The sequence below is a fragment of the Equus caballus genome, chromosome 20 (genome assembly GCF_041296265.1).
Source record: "Equus caballus isolate H_3958 breed thoroughbred chromosome 20, TB-T2T, whole genome shotgun sequence".
Taxonomy (NCBI): domain Eukaryota; kingdom Metazoa; phylum Chordata; class Mammalia; order Perissodactyla; family Equidae; genus Equus; species Equus caballus.
In genome coordinates, this window is record NC_091703.1 from 28369377 (window position 1) to 28385131 (window position 15755).

General features: G+C 38.4%; 3 non-coding genes across 3 annotated transcripts; all 3 read left to right on the forward strand.

The window, feature by feature from the left end:
• The first annotated feature begins 1683 nt into the window (after positions 1 to 1683).
• TRNAS-AGA (transfer RNA serine (anticodon AGA)) lies at positions 1684 to 1765 on the forward strand. Its single transcript has one exon. It is a non-coding gene; the product is annotated as a tRNA-Ser (tRNA).
• A 7047-nt stretch (positions 1766 to 8812) lies between these two features.
• Positions 8813 to 8894, forward strand: TRNAS-AGA (transfer RNA serine (anticodon AGA)). The gene has a single exon. It is a non-coding gene; the product is annotated as a tRNA-Ser (tRNA).
• A 3779-nt stretch (positions 8895 to 12673) lies between these two features.
• On the forward strand, positions 12674 to 12745 carry TRNAM-CAU (transfer RNA methionine (anticodon CAU)). The gene has a single exon. It is a non-coding gene; the product is annotated as a tRNA-Met (tRNA).
• The last annotated feature ends 3010 nt before the right edge of the window (positions 12746 to 15755 follow it).

The following is a 15755-nucleotide window of genomic DNA, read 5'->3' on the forward strand; positions in this document are numbered from 1 at the left end:
ATTTAAAGCCCCTGAAAGTGCTGGAGAAGGTAAGGAGAGAGCAGGTAGGGAGTGGGGATTGTAGGGTGCAGGATAGAGGCATTCAACACAATTGTTACAGTTTTTACAGACAGTAAAAGGCCTTTGCCGAATTACAGCTGCCTTTTTGTTTTTCCCAAGAAAACTGGTTTTGCTTTGTTGAATTTTAAAAATCCACTTATTTCTGGATTAGGTGGGAACTTACTTAAAAAAAAAAAAAAAGCGTTAAAACCTATCCCTGTTTTGAGAAGCAACAGGAGTTGCTAACTGGGACCAAAGGAGGGAAAGTTGTCAAGTGGGACAGGATCAAGTTTCTTCCTTGGAGGCAATATTAGGCTCTTAAACTGGTCATAGGTAGATTGCAGACCATGATCTTATCGCACTGGGCCATCACTAAAATATCAGTGTATTTCTTATTAGTAAATAGCAGTGCTCCTCATTGTTCCGTTACATGGAGATTCCAAAGTATATTTAAAAAGCTAAAAATTGATGCCCATGTCTGTTTTTTTTTTAAATCGTTGCTATAATCCCTAATTCTGTAGTAAATGTTAGAGCCTGTCCCAGTTGTTGAGCGGATCGCATGGATCCCCATCAGATAGTGGCAGAGCAGGAAGCTGATCTCTTGGAATGTCTCCTGTTTGGTCTCCTTCCATCAAACCATCAGAATAAGTTCTTTCAGTTCTGAGGATAGAATGTTAGTTGCTGATTTGGTGAAACAGCATGATAGCCATCTAAATGATGTCAGTTAACAAGAAACATTTACTATAGATACACTCTGATATGGAATGTAGGCTCCTAAGGAGAGCTAAACTCCACCAAAGCTCTTTAATTTTTAGAGGTTGCACGTTGTGTGGCTGTGACCGAGTAATCAAGGCGATGGACTAGGAAGCTCTCTGAGGCGTTTTCGCGTGGGTTCAAATCCTGGTGCCTGCGAGTCGTCGGCTGTTTTGTAAAGGTGTTCTGATCACGTGTTAACAGTTTGAAAACGTGATGTTAACGCCTGGGGGCCGGGAACTGGTGCCAGTTACAACTTCTCCCTGCTTCCCAAAGAGGTTACTGGAATCGGCCTGTTTTTCTTAAAGTAAACTCGATTAGAAACTCCAACAGCGAGATTTTTTTTTAAGTTCAACTCAGTACTAACGATGGTTATACATGGATTTTTAACTTCTCATTTTAACGCACTAGACCACGACAGAAACCCCAGCGGATGCTCTATCAGTAAACGGAAGTGCACCTCTTTCTTTTTATCAGCTACAGGATCTTCCACTATGTAGATGTTCGAAATTTTATTTTAAAAATTGATGGTCATTTCGAGTTTTCCAAATCGTCGCTTTACTCATAATTCTGCAGCGAATAGTACAGCCAGTCCCTGTTGTTGGGTGTATCGTCTCATGCATCCCCATCGGAAGCTGACAGAGCAGCAAGCTGGTCTCCCGGGATGTCTCCTGCTTATTCTCTTTCCATCAGGCCATCAGGATAAGGGGCCTCTCCAGTCCAAGGAGGAAGTGTTACTTGCCACTTTGCCACGACAGCATGACTTTCATCTAAATTATGTTAAAGAATTAAAAACATTGACAACAAATACTATCTGGTAGAAAATTTGACCGTTTGAAGGGAGCTAAAGTCGGCAGGGCTGCTTATGCTAATGAGCCACGAGGCTCCCGTGTAGTCGTGGCCGAGTGGTTAAGGCGATGGACTAGAAATCCATTGGGGTTTCCCCGCGCAGGTTCGAATCCTGCCGACTACGGTGGCTTTCCCCTTGGGAAGGTAATCTATTGACACTTTATCGGTTTGAGAATCTGCTAGAAATCTGATTGTACCCCACACCAACGAAACTGTATATACCAGTACAGTACCGTAAAAAACTCGTTCTTCCCCAAACAGCAGGAGATTAACACTACTTCTCTGTTGTTGCTGCTTTCTAAGAAGTAATTCCGCCACAGTTCTGATGGTGTTTTCTTTACCCCCAAGTAATTCCACCACAGTTCTAATGGTGTTTTCTTTACCCCCAAGAAAAGCGCAGGTTTTTGGTGATGACTTTCTGTTTCCTGGAATCAAAACCCTGCTTTGAAGCCAGGCTTTCCTAAAGAAAAAAAGTTAGCAGGACTGCTTGCCTCTCCAAAGAACTGCCCCCTGATCAGGGCCCTTCTCCAGCCGTGTGTGTCCTCCTTCACATTAGAAAAGAAAATTCCGGGAAATCTCAGATCAAATCCTAAGCCAGGACTCATACCTCTAGGCACCAAGTCGAGAATCCAAACTGGATATTAATAAGCAAACCACTACACAGTTAAAGAAATTAAGTAAAGCCATTTTCTTTGTAATCTGATCAAAAGAGTCATTGACATCACACTGGTCTGGCTTATCCCTGGGTCCTGGACAGCGGTGAAGAAAGATGGACCAAAAATGAGGTGAGGTTTTGGTTCATTCTGGGCACAAAGTTCAGACAAAAAAATCCCATTGTAAGATAACAAGTATGAGTTAATGTATTAAATTAATGTATTAAAGGAATGATCACCACAGTTGAGTACCTTCCCAGGAATTCCTAGAAGAATTCCATCTATCACTGCTTAGTCGTCTTGGTGGAGGTCGTCCTCACCTCTCTTGTGGATCTGTGCGGAGTTGTCATACTTTAGTGCACCTCATCTAAGAATGCTTCTAAAAATTTTTCAGGACCGTAATGCTTGTCTTTTCCTTGAGTAAATATCAGATCCCTTCCTCTTTAATGTGTGTCTTCAGAGGCATGAAGCATAATAAAAAGCTTTGAATTGCAAAGTCATGTGGGTCAGTGATGCTAAGCTGTAACAAGTCCTCTTTGCTGGGCAGTGCTGGCAGGATGAACACGTCTTGGTTCAGTCTACTAAGACGAGGGCTTCTGGAGTTTGAACCTGATCTTTTTTGCAAAACTCATCATCTCTCATCTTTCCGTCTCTGACATTCAGCATACTGGTTGCTTTGACTCTGAGAAACTCATGGAATTCTAGAATGTCAAAGCTAATGAAATGTTAAGCCCATTCTGTGGAAACAATTTCTAATTTTAGAGTTGAGTAAAATGACCCACATGACATCAATGTACAGAATTTAAAAACAAAAATTTGTTTAAAAAGATATCTTCGAAAAGAGTGTTAATAGTTTAAGCGGGAGTTCCTCTCATCCTGAGTGCTTCTTTCTGGAGGAGCCATGGACAATCAAGCTGAGGTTCTGGGGACAGGAGCAGAGATCTGAGCCTGGACTGATCACTACACAGAATTTTCCTTTCTGGAGTATTGACCCGTGATCTGGTTTCTGAATACTGCCATTGGGGTTCTGGAAGGAGTTCTTCTCTCTTTACTTTTAAATTACTGAGACGTCTTGAAGACAACAAAAATAAAACTGAAAACAAGACATGCTAGTGGACAGTGTCACAAAAAACAGTTACAGCAATTGCAACAGAGAATGTAAGTTAGGAAATGGAGACCTGATGGAGCCACACTTCACCTCCCTCAGTCATTTTGATGTTCAGAGAGAAGCTCTAGAGTGGCAGTACATTTCCAATAGAAATGTGTGTGAGCCACAGGTGAAATGTAAAATTTTCTAGTAGCTGTATTAAGAAGTAAGACAAGACAAGTGTAAATAATTTTAAGAATACATTCATTTCAGCTAATATATCCACAATATGATTTAAGCATCTAAGCACTTTGAAAAGTTGACGAGCTATTTTATGATTTTTTTCATACAGAACCTTCAAAGTCTAGTGAGTATTTTGCACTTTGAGTGCATCCCATTAAGGACCAAGTGCTCAGTAGTCACATATGGCAAGTGATTAAAGTATTGGACTTCACAGATCTAGAGTGTGTGGAGAGCACAAAACTGAGTTGGTAGAAGATTGAAACCAAGGCACAGTCTACACTGGAAATGACCCACTACAGTCCAAAATACAAGTCTTCTTGGTGCACACTTCTGGGTGCCTTCAGGGCTATTGTCTCTGTAACACCCAGTAACTAAACTCACTATTTTGGTGCTCTCTTCCTTATCTCCCTCAATTTCTGTCTGGGAAAGCCCAGTGAATGCTGCTCACAGCTTCTGTTCCAGCTGGTGGAGAGCACCTGTCCCAGCATGGTGGGGAGCTCCTGTCTGAGCATGATAAGCAGCTCCTCTTTCAGAACCTCGGGCAGCTCATGCCTCAGCACAGTGGGCACTGTCAGTTCATCTCAGGGACTGTTTCTGGAAAGGTAGAGGCCAGGAAGTCCCTGCACCTCTTCCACTCATCACTCTTTGTTTTGTTTGTTTGTTTCAGCAGTGGGGGTTGTTCCTCTCTAATTGGCTGAGTTGCTGCCCTTAAAGCCAAGTGAAAGTTCCTTAACTGTAAAAGTTGAGGACTAGCTTCTCCACTTTTGGCGTCTCCCACCCCCAGGTTCTCCACCTCCTGAAATCCTGTGCATCCTTACAGACTGCCTTCCCATGTCTCCTACTTTGAAAAGGCTTCAAGTTTATCCCTTATCCCCTGCTTCTATGCCCCTTATGGTGTCTTTACTGTAACACTGTTCAAGAAAATGCAACTGTAGTGCTTCCATATGTCTTTGTACATATATCTCTTATCAAGCTATTTCTATATTTATGATTCATCCTGACTGCTAGCATGTGTATTTTTGAAAAAATGGACTGTTTAAATCATAATCCTCAAAGTCCAGGTGATCAGTTCTTAAATCACTTTAAATAATTTAAACTAATGTGCTAGAAACTAACCCCATTTATTAATCTAACTAGTGTTGTGTTCTCTAGCAAATAGTAAGTTCATTTAGAGTGTGTTTTCATCTCCTGTTTTCTTGGCACCATCTAAAAGTCTCAATAAAGTAGATGATCAATTAATCTATCATTTTCTTTATATATTTTAAGAGTCTTTGCTATTCCCTTTGCTACACCTGTTCGCCTTTCAGAAGCAACAAAACATCCTAAATAAAATGTTATTTATGAGATATCAATGACTCTGAAATGGGAATGCCTCTAAGTGGCAATTACAATAAACATTCAATGAAAACCTAGGATTCAGAGTACTCATTAAGACTGAAGAGAACTAAAGTTGCCTGGCTCTTGTCTCCCTTTTGCATGCTTCTTTCTTCAAAAAGAGAGAGAAAATATCATAAATCAAGGGCTTCTTCTCAGTGGAGATCTTAGAGAAAGGGTTAAAAAGGAGGTGAGGTAGATATTCCAGTCACCTCTGCTTAAAAAAGAACAGTGTTCCATCCCACTCTGTCGGACCTTCATATGTCTCATTCTAGTGTCCCAAATGTGTGCTGTGAGGAACACACGTACCATGAGCCTTCTGAGAAAGGAGAGAGAAGCTCAAAGAACTGGTTTGAGTAGGATTTTAGCTTCAGGCATGGGTATACTTTTGGCCTCCTAATTGAGATTAATGACTCACACAGCAACATTTCAAAGATGATATTTCTTTAGCAACTTTGCCCTTAATTACAGTTTAGTGGTGGTGAAGCTTATTAGTTAAGACTAGGTCATGTGGCATAAAGGAGATTCTTAAATGCAGAGAGTTCTCAGCCTGCTGTCCATGGTCTCCAACAGTCTTTGTGAACTCCCTGACACGGTTTTCACAAGCGTCAGGAGCATCTCTCTGAGAGAGGGTAAATAAGTTTTATTTTATATACCTTGGGATTTTGAGCCAAAAAATAAATCAAGATTCTCTTTCTTAACAACTTCATGACCGTTGAACGATAAGAAGAAGAATTTGCTAGCTCTATTTTATTGTTTTGGGAAACACATAAAATGACTGTGAAAAGATATGTGGACTCCAGACAAATTCTTTCTGTCTGTTCTAATAGGTTTGTCTAACAGGAGTCCAACATTCGTCTTCCCAATGATAAAATCACACTCACCACTATACCAGGGAAGAAAGCTTTATTGGAAATCACTATGTTTGCTGTCCTGTCCGTGTGTATTTCTGGTGTTCACAGACACAAACAGGCACATATTCACCTAAAGCAAACGACTCTCAAGGCTTTGCTTGATCCATGTTGCTAAGAACATTGACAAACATTTTTTTGTTTTATATTTCACAATCTTGTTGCTTCTGAGAGCAGAAAGTCATTACTTTAAGTTTCTATTCCACAAGCTACCTCTTGTATGTGGAAAGACGTGGGCCAGGACTTTCTTCCAATCAGTATTCAAGTCCTGCCCACCTAAAAATGACAGATTTCAGTTTTATTATGCTTTCCACTTTATCTCTGCCATTACGCTGTCAGTCTTAAGCAGTTTCTTCAAACTCTTCCTGTTGTGGGCTAAATTTATTTGCATGTTTTTAGAGCATCCCTCCTATTGGACACTAATCGCCATAAGGGCAGGGTCCATGCTCTTTGACCTATTATGTTTGTGTTATTATATCCCAGTGAATAAGAGTAAATCCATTCAGAAGAGGGGTTTTATCACAGTATGAATCACATGAAAGAGATTCTTTAACCAAGGTGGTTCCATGGCGCAGTGGTTAACACTCTGGTCTCTGAATCCAGCCATCTGAGTTCAAAGGACAGGTTAAATTCACGGCTTTATTTCCCTATCTTTGCTCTTTTTGTTTGTTTTGTCTAAATAAGCCATACTAAGCAATTTTATCCCTGATATCTCTCAGTACTTAATATCTCCATCTAGGAGGCTTCAGACAGCCTCATCATTTTTTGTAGGGATGAAAAAGAGGATAAAAAGTAAATACTTTCACTTAAAATAGTATCAAAGAAAATAAAGTACTCAGGAATAAATTTAACAAAACAAATGCAAAACTTATTCTCTGAAAACTATAATATGTTGTTGAAAAGAATAAAGATCTAAATAAATGGAAAGTTATCTCAAGTTCGTAGATTGCATCTTAACATCGTTAAGATGGCAGTTCTCCCCCAAATTCATCTACAGATTCAATGCAATTCCTATCAGAATCCCAGCAGGCTTATTTGTAGAAATTGGTGAGTTGATTGTGAAATTTACGTGGAATTTCAAAGAACCCAGAATAGCCATAACAATCCTGAAAAAGAAGAAAAAAGTAAAAGGACTCACACTTCCCAGTTTCAAAACTAACTACAAGGCAATGAAAATCAAGACAGTGTTGTACTTGTATGAGGATAAACATATAGATCAATGGGATAGAAGTGAGAGTCCAAAAATAAAGCTATATGTCTACGGTCAACTGTTTTTTTACAAAGGTGCCAACACCATTCAGTGAAGAAAAATAGTCTTTTCAACAAATGGTGCTAGAAAAGCTATAACCACATGCAAAAGAATGAAATTGGACCCTTTTCTCACACAATTTATGTAAATTAACTCAAGATGTATCTAAGACATAATATAAGAGCTAATATTATAAAACTCTTAAAAGAAAACATATCTTCATCATCTCAGGTTTGGTAATGAATTCTTACATATGACACCAAAAGCATAAGCAATGAAAAAAGAATAGGTACATTAGACTTCACCAAAATTAAAAGCTTTTGTGCTTCAAAAGACATTAAGAATGTGAAAAGGGGCCAGCCCGGGTGGCCAGTGGTTAAGTTCGTGTGCTCCGCTTGGGTGGCCCAGGGTTTCACCTGTCTGGATCCTGGGCGTGGACTTAGCACCACTCATCAGGCCATGCTGAGGCTGCGTCCCACATAGCACAATCAGAGGGATCTACAACTAGAATATACAACTATGTCCTGGGTAGGGTGGGGGGAGGGGCTTTGGGTAGAAGAAGAAGAAGAAGAAAAAGAAATAAAAAGGAAAAAAAGATTGGCAACAGATGATAGCTGAGTTGCCAATTTTATGGAAAAGAGAAATAAATAAATAATAATAATAATAAAGAATTTGAAAAGACACCCCAAAGAGTGGAAGAAAATATTTGCAAATCATATATTTGATAAGGGACTTGTGTCTAGAATATATATAAAAAACTCTTGCAACTCAATAAAAAAAGACAAATAACCCATTAAAAAGTGGACAAAGGGCGTGAATAGACATTTCTCCAAGACAGATATACAAATGGCCAACAAGGACATGAAAAGATGCTTGACGTCATTAGTCATCTGGGAAATGCAAATCAAAATCACAGTGAGATACCACTTCACATCGGCTAGGATGGCTTTAATGAAAATGTTATATAACAATAAGTGTTGGGGAGAAGAGGGGGAAATCAGAGCCATCATACACTGCTGGTGGGAATGAAAATGGTGCAGGCATGTTGGAAAACAGTCTGGCAGTTCCTCAAATGATTAAACATAGAGTTACCATATGACCCAGCAATTCCACTCCTAGATATACAAACAAGATAAGGGAAAACATATAAATAAATAATAATGATAGAAAAGCTATTTTGAAGTATATATAGTGAAATCTAAAATCTCTCTTCAATTTAACTGCTCAACTATTCAATTTCTATTTACAGCAACAAACTGAAACCAGGTCTGGTATAACTTTCCAGAGTTAAAATATATACATGTACATAATCTTTTCACGCTGTTTTAAAAAAAATTGTTGCTATTACATACAATTCTGCAGTGAGTGTTAAAGCTTGTTCCACCTGTGGGATGTGTGTCATAGATCTCCATCAGAGGCTGTCAGAGCAGAAAGCTGTTCTCACTCCAACAACCTATCAGAATAAGGAGTCCTTCCAATTCGGAGGATAAAGTGCTACTCTCCAATATGGTGCAACAGAGTGACAGTCATCCAAATCACATCAAAGAATAGGAAGCACGGACTGCAAATGCACTTTCTGGTATATGAGTTTGTCTTGTAACAGGAGCTAAATTTTTGCACAGCTGTTTACTTTTAGGAGCCAGCATGTCATTGTGTAGTCGTGGCCGAGTGGTTAAGGCGATGGACTAGAAATCCATTGGGGTTTCCCCGCGCAGGTTCGAATCCTGCCGACTACGATTAATTGTGGGTTAATCTTCTCTTAGGTCCAGACCTTTTGACCTGTTATAGGGTCGTTTGAAATCCTGGAATTGCAAGTTTACCCAAGATGTAGTCGATGCATCCTTGTTTACTAAACTTTGCGTGTTTATGGTCCTGGAATTGACTCACTGTGATGGAGCTCCCTCGTTCAAGCCAGAAAAAAGAAGTCATAATTACCGTATTTTCCGCTAAGTTTGACCTGAATCCTAATACGTCTTCTTTTCCTCTAAGAAGAATCCAAGCTTCAGAATTGGTGCAAATCAAAGCGGGCTTGAAGGCAATCCTTCCAAAAAGAATAAAAGTTGGTAGAAGTGCTTGCTTCTCCATGGAATTGTTGTCAACTTTTCAGGGATTTCCTTTCTCGAATACTAATTGTATCCCTTATATACCCCAACATGCTCGTATTTTCATCTGTCTGAGTGAGGTCAATCTAGCATTCCATACTTGCCTCATGCAATGCCAGCCTGTTTACAGGTTAGATAAAGAAGAGCCAGAAGTAAATGCTATCTGAAGACAGTAAAATCCTTTTGCTTCCATGTGACTGGAAAATAAAGTCTAATAAAAAGCCATAATCAACTCATACAAGGTTGCTTTCTTTGCATATTAAGAATTTTAATATTTAAAATATTTTAAAAATAATAATCATGATATGAAGGTCAAATGATATTGAGGTACATGCAGTGAATAAAATCTCTCTTCTATTCATGTGCTCTAGCTGTTCAGTTTCTCTTCACAGAGAAATGAGTTTCTGTATAAACTCCCAGAGGTATATGTGTGTATAATATTCAGTACACTCTTTATTTTTAAATGAATGGTGGGAAAATTATATACAGGTTTGTCTTGGTTTTTTCTTTCACTTAAAAATATATTCTGATCCATACAAATATGCTCAACTGGTTTTTCACAATAATTCAAAAAAAAAAAACTCAGTGGAGGAGGGATAGCCTTTTCAACAATGGTGCTGAAGCAATTGGACATCCACAGGCAAAAAAAAAAAAGCAAAAACAAAAACCCACACTGACCTAAACCTCATTCCATATACAAAAATTAACTTGAAATGGATCACAGACTGACATGTAAAACAATAAAAATTTTAGAAAATAGCATAAGAAGATCTTCAGGATCTACAGTCAGACAGAGTGCTTAGACTTGATACAAAAAGCCCAATCCTTAAAAGGAAAATAGATAAATTGGACCTTATCAAAATTAAAAACTTTTACTCTACAAAAAGACACTACTAAGAGATTGAAAAAACAAGCTACAGTAGACCCTGTTAAGAGTTTGAAAAAAACAAGCAACAAATTGGGAGAAAATATTTGTAAACCACATGTGTGACAAAGGACAGTATTTAGAAAATGTACACAGAATTCTCGAAACTCAACTCATTAAAAAAAAGCCCCAAAGATCAATTAGAAAATGGATAAAAGTCATGAAAAGACATTTCACTCATGAGGATATACACATAGCAAATAAACACATGAAAAAATGTTCAACATCATTAGCCATTAGGAAACTGCAAATTAAAACCACAATAAGATATCACCATACACCTATCAGAATGGCTAAAACCAAAAAAGGCGACAAGAGCAAATTCTGACAAAGATGGGGGTAAACTGGATCACTCATACACTGGTGGTGAGAATGTAAAATGGTTCAGTCACTCAGGAAAACAATTCGGTGGTTTCCAATAAAACTAAACATGAAATTACCATGTAATTCAATAATTGCACTCTTGGGCATTTACTCCAAGGAAATAGAAACTTATGTTCCCACAAAAATCTGTATGTAATTTTTCACAGTATCTTTACCCATCATAGCTCCAAACTGTAAACGATCCATATAACTAGGTGAATGGTTAAACAACTGTGAAATATCCATACCATGGAATGCTACTCAGCAATAAAAAGGAATGGACTATTGATACATGCAACAACTTGGATAAATTTCCAAGGAATTATGATGAGAAGAAGCCAATCTCGAAATGTTGTATTTTACATGATTCTGTTTATACAACGTTTTGTAAATGACTAAATTAGAGAAATGAAGAACTGATTTCTGTTTTTCTGGTGTTAAGGGGGGAGCGTTGGGAACAGATGGATGAGGTTATTAAAGGGCAACAGGAGGGCTTCTTGCTGTGATGAAACTCTTCTGTATCTTGCCTATGGTGATGGATACATGAACCAGCACATGCGGTAAAACTGCATAGAACTAAACACTCCCGCCGCCATACACACAAATGAGTACAAGTAAAACTGAGGAAACTGAGTAAGATTGGTGGATTGTCTCAATGTCAGTATCCTGCTTGTGATACGGTAACAGTCCAAGATGTTGCCATTGGGGGAAACTAGGTAAAGGGTTCACTATTATTTCTTACAACTGTATGTGGGATTATGTTAAGGAGATATATATATATATAATATATATAATATATATTATGTAATTATTCAACTATGTTAAGGAGATATATATACACACACACACAAATATATGTAAATCGTATCCATACATAGAAACATGTCGCATTCATGTTATCAGCTGCAGAATATTCCATTGTATACATGTTGCACAATTTATTTAAAGAGTCAAAACCTAGTGGTCATCTAGGGTTTTCAAGTCTTTGTGTTGCACATCACTTCACAGTGAGTGTTCTCGTACTCTCCATCATTTCACATGGTTGTGGAATACTTATTTTTGATCCGCTCTGTCTCCCTGACTTCTGTCAGAGCTCATACCAGTTTGGAGTGTGGTTCATTGATTCTCATCAGAAGCTGACAGAATAGGAAGCTGGTCTCTTGGCGTATCTACTGCTTGGTGTTGTTCCTTCGGCACATCAAATTAAGGAGTCCTCCCAATTCTGGGGACAAAGTATAACATGCCAATTTGTCACAACTGATTATGGGCATCTAAATTATGTAAAAGAGTAAGAAATTTTGGCTTCAAATATACATTTTAATGTGTTATTTCACTTCATTGGGAGAAAGTCAAACTTCGAGACAATTGCTTTATTCCAATGAATTAACTTGCCGGATCTAACGCTACTTCTTATTTAATTGCAGAGATTTCATATTGATTTACCATCTCCTATTTTATATATCAAATAATCAATTCTCCAAAGCCTAATTTTCCCTGGGTCAACCAATGACTCTAAGTTTCTGCGCCTGAAAAGATGAAAGCAGACTAGGGCTGAGGATCATTGAGTCTAAGATCAAATTCACTTAAATGCCAAAAGTGATAGCAAGGTAGGGGGAAAAACCTAAAGATGAAGTATGCTGGAGGAGAGGAGGTAACTCAAGATCAAACAGATATTGACCAATTTTGCCCGATAAATCTGAGCGTGTGCTTAGGAGGAGGGAAAAGAAGAATGGTAGTTGGTTCGTGGACCAAGAGGGAATCCTGAGGAAAGGGCTCTGGTTGAGAAAGAATGCTATTCTTGAAAGGTTTTAAAAGGCTTTGCCAGACACGCCTGGAAAGCTGACATCCTAGCCATCATTATTCCCGACCCAAAGGGGATGATTGGCAACCTCTAAAGAAAGGATTGAAGATTTGCGAAGATTGCAAGCAAAAAGTTGTGTGGCAATAACAATTTAAGAATGATATGGATTGTAGGGCAAGAAAGAAAGTGAAAAACATAGAAGAGATGGATAGAGGAGGAGAATAATGAAGGGCATACAGAAAAAGCAACCTTATTAAGCATGGGAAGGTGTTGGGCAAGTGGGTAAGAATCAAGATTGAAAAATAGGAGTACCATTCCTATGCAAGCAGAGTGGCGCAGCGGAAGCGTGCTGGGCCCATAACCCAGAGGTCGATGGATCGAAACCATCCTCTGCTATGGTGGCTTTTTGTAACACGGAGGGTTCCTTCCTCCAGACCACAGGCAGACGATACCTCGAAGAAAGTCATCCTGTAGCTGTCTCCCTGTTTCATCACTCCTAAGGTGTTTTGCCACCCCTCGCCTAACCTCTGTGAATTGTTAAGCATTTTCTTTTCCTTTTTTTGGCAAAATTCACCCTTCTCATTTGTTTCAAAAAAGAGGCAAATCTCTCTCCCTTCTTACTCAGGAAGAGGTGGCAAATTTACCGTTAATTTCCAAATGATCAGTGTCATGTCTTCCCGTGAATGGAATACACACTTGTCTCCAGTTATGGCTTTGTATTTTCTTTACTCTTGAAAGAAAAACGTATTTATTGATTTCTGCCCAAAGACTATATTGCATTTTTATTTGGGCTCCAGTCTCCTGCTCATTCTCACTTCTTTACTCACTCCTATTCATGATTTATCAAATTTAGATCAAGTTAATGGGAATGTTTTGTGAATCCTTCCCTAAAGCAATGCATCTTGCAGTAATCATGAAGGCACTATCCACATGGACTCTGTGTGAAAAAAACAGAGGCAAAAATGTTAAATGTGAAACAGTGGAAAAAATGGAAGGAATGCACTAAAATAAAAAAGTTTGTGCATCAGCATGTCACAGGCAAGCTCAGAAAAAAAAAATCCACACACACACAAAACAAAATATGGAAGTCTTAGTGAGATATTGCAAAAAAATTTTTTCTAGGAAAAGTTTTTAATTAAAGCATTCCTTAGTGAGTCCCTACATTATGACAAGAAAATATAAATTCCTCTAAACAACAAGCACCCTAAACAATGAGAATTTCAAAAAATCAAATGGAAAAGTAGAAATAAGGTGATGGGGGAGAGACCTGTGTTGTTCATTTACTTTGTTGCTTTGAAGATGTTCAAATTTAAAGGTCCCCTAAACCAACAGTCTTCAACTTACTTTGCTTACTTACTTTAGGGAGCAAAAGCATTTAGACTAACTTTAAATGTCCAGGGTTAGGAGATTGGATGGATAGCTATGGTACATGTACACAATGGAGTACCATGAAGCAGAATGAATAAAGAAGATGCCTATTAACTGATATGGAATAATTTCTAGGAGATATTTAGTAAAGAAAGCCTAGTGATGTAGTGGCTAATTTCATCCACTCCCTTTGGGGGCCTGGGGTTCCTAGGCCAGATCCTGGGCACAGACCTACACACCACTCATCAAGCCATGCTGTGGCGGCATACCACATACAAAATAGAGGAAGAATGGCACAAAATCTGGGCTCAGGGACAATCTTTCAAAATAAAAAGGGAAGATTGTCAACAGACGTTAGCTCAGTCCCTATCTTCCTCACCAAAAAAAAAAAAAAAAAGAAAGAAAAAGAAAAGAAAAAGCAAAGTGCAAAGGATTATATATTATATATACTTTTTTGTGCCAAAAAAAGTAGAGGGGGAGTGGATAAGATGACATACACATAGAAGGATAAATCAGAAAACACTGAAGTTGGTTACCTAAAAGGGTAGTGGTCATGGAGAGGACGGGGTAGAAGGGATATGAAAAGGAGTGACACTTCTCTGAGCATAATTTTTTTTTTGAGAAAGTGTAAAAACACCCTAAAACTGAAAGCAGAGTGAAAGAAGTGAACCCAATTGTGCTTCCAGTGAACACCATACCACACATAAAGGTAAAAAAGAAAGCACCAAACCAAGTTATTTATTAACATGTAAACAGGGAAATACAAAAAAATCCTGGATTCTTTGTAATTGTTTTCTTTTATGTTGTCATGTGGACAAAGTAATTTTGAAGCTATTATAGGTGTATTATAGGATAGAGCACATAAGTTAATGCGCTGATGTCACTTCAGCCAGTGTTCTTATTGTGGAATAAGGGACATCCAAATATGAGATGGAGGGAAGGCAAAAAAGAATCTTGTGGGAGTGGACTAGAATTGGAAAACTTAGTGTGAACTCATGATTGCTAAAATACGCATACGTATGTGTATACACATGTACATATGCATACATATATACGTGTTTGCATTGTCTATATATTTATTATGTATGTGTATGCACATGCATATATTTCTTAGAGATTTTTGTTAAAATGTCCTAGAAGCAAAGACCCCCCCAGAAGCGATAAGCACACCCAGACCCTGGATATTGGTCTCTAACACTATTCCTCACTCAAGGGGCACCTCTAAGAAATAACTGACTTTAGCACTGGGACAGAGTCAATGCAAGTCGAGCCTGGAACAACTTATTGTGCCAGAAATTAAGAAAGTCCTCAAAAACATGATCATAGACTGTCAGAAGGACACAGTAATCAGCTTGAAAGGACTACCATTGACCAAAACTGGGTTAATTTGAGTACCAAAATAGTTAAAGGCAATAATGATTGTAAACCACCGGAAAAAATAGGATTTCACCAGCCCATACTGAGAATAAATACATAAATAAGTGGAGGTTGAGGGAGAACTTTTATTTGCAATAGAATGCCAAAGTGCAGACCAGTAATTGTGAAGAGAATGCTGGCGTTGAAATATCATAATTTTGCAACTATCATAATAAAGATTGGTTCAGGTAAGAATCCTCAATAGATGCTAAATCTGAGGGGTAATTTTGATGGGGAGATAGACGCTTCTATGGTCTTAAGATGTCTCCCCAGATTGCTTATTAGTTGCACAGGGGGAAAGCATACTCACGTATCACCTTAACTGTGTGATCAGAATTAACTCCATTAATGAGGAGCAATGGGCACCACATGCCTCCAGATTTGATACCCTGGAGATAGACATAATATCACACTATTCTGGCTGGGGGTGCATAACCTGAACCTAATTATCAGGAAAAAAAAAATCACACAAAGCCCAAACCAGGAATGTTCTATTTTTAAAAAAATGTGAATGGTTACTGTATTCTTCAAAAATGTCAACGTCTTAAGATACAAAAAGAGGCTATGGAGATGTTCCAGGTTAAAGGAGACTAAGGGGTTATGGACAACTAATGCAACACCT